We start from the raw sequence: 1,724 nt of genomic DNA on the forward strand, positions 1-1,724 counted from the left end.
AAGGTTGGGGCAGGTTAGGCTTAGCTTAGGGTTCAATATCGGGGAAAACACGGGCTTTTATTTGATCGCTCGCTACGTTCTCTGCCCTCGCCGCCACGCGCGCGCCTTTGCCGGACAGAGAGAGAGAGAGAGAGAGAGAGAGAGAGAGAGAGAGAGAGGGGCGCAGTCGACGCGGCCTCGGCGGGAGGGAGACAGTGGTGCAGATGAAGGGAGATGTTTATCGAGAGAAGGAGAAAGAAACAAAGAAAGAGCGAGCAGAGGTGGGCAATGTGCGTGCGTGCATGCGTGCATGCGTACGATCCTCTGAATACACCCTGGTCAGAAGGGGGTGCTTTCACGTCGACCACGCTACGGGAAAAAGACCGACATAATTCATTGGAAAATTTCAAATTCGGTTTTATCGCCGAGCCCTGTCTTTGAAATGCCCGTCCTGTCCGCGATCGTCGCCCTTTCCCTTCTCGTTTCTCGAGGAGCGCGTGTTTTTCTCCTTGGAGAGGTAGCCCGTTTGTAGGGTAAATGAATTCAAACCCGGGGAATCGCGATCATCCCCGCGTCCTTCTTTAGCTACTACGCTTCAAGCGCACTTCTTCTGTTGTTTTTCTTCCTCTTTTTTTTTCTCTTTTTTTTTTTTTTTTTTCGCCACAGATCGTTGCTACGAGGCGAGGGTTCGAGAGATTGCATCTAGGGGCGATTCAACGTGTGCCCTCCCCCACGACGACGTATCGTTACATTTTCTTTCCATTCAGACTGACACACGCGCGCCCGCGCGCGCGAGCGTGTAAGTAGGTACACACGTGCGCGTTCGTGTTAACTAGGGTTAGGAACGACGTTCGATTCTTCGCAGAAACTGGAAGATATTCGAGGAAGGAGAGAAAAAGAAACACTCTAGACTAATTGTTATTTTTCTTTCTGTAAAAAATGTAGCGCAGCTCGAAGAGATGAGATTTTCACGGACTGATGCCGTTAATTACTACAACGTTAATTACTTCCTCGAAGCGACCAAGCCGCTGTTGCTCTTTTCTTTCGAATTGCCGTAATGAAACGTTTAAGGGGCCTCGTTTGCAGGTTCGATCGGCGTAATGAGCGTCGATCGACCCGCGAGAGAATTATTTATTAAATTCCTCCACTGGCGAACCAACCACCGACGAGCGATCGCTCGGACCCCTCTTGCTCCTGGTCCGGTTACTCGCTGCTTCCTTAGGCATCCTTCCCGAGAAACGTCTACCGACCCGGCTACCGTTACCTTTAATTGACAGTCGAATAACAAACGACTCTGCTTCTACAATGTGTTCGTCTACCTGTACAGAGGAGTGCGACTTGGCATTCCACCGGCGCAAGATTTGACCACGACGTGAAAAGAAGAGGTGGAGGAGGAGGAGGAGGAGGCAGGATGCGCTTGCTTGGAAACGGAACGAATTAATCGATGTCGAATGACGGGATTGTCGGTTGCCCGGGGGGGTTGAACGAAAAAGACGAAGGAAAAGTAAGGAGGAGAAAAGGATGTAGGGAGGGCAAGGGGTGTCTAAGAGGGAGGAAGAGATAGGAAGAAGATGGAAAGAGAGAGAGGAGGTTAGGATGGGAGAGGTGACGGGAAAGGGTGAAGGACGCGAGAAGGGGCAGACGGATTTGAGGAACAAAGGGGATGAAAAGGAGCCGTAGTTAGGGGTTGAAGAACGCTGAGCTGCCAATCAGTCATTAATTAGAAACTACTCGAAAGTTACGCA

Source organism: Habropoda laboriosa, unplaced genomic scaffold (assembly GCF_001263275.1).
Source record: "Habropoda laboriosa isolate 0110345459 unplaced genomic scaffold, ASM126327v1 scaffold801, whole genome shotgun sequence".
Classification (NCBI taxonomy): domain Eukaryota; kingdom Metazoa; phylum Arthropoda; class Insecta; order Hymenoptera; family Apidae; genus Habropoda; species Habropoda laboriosa.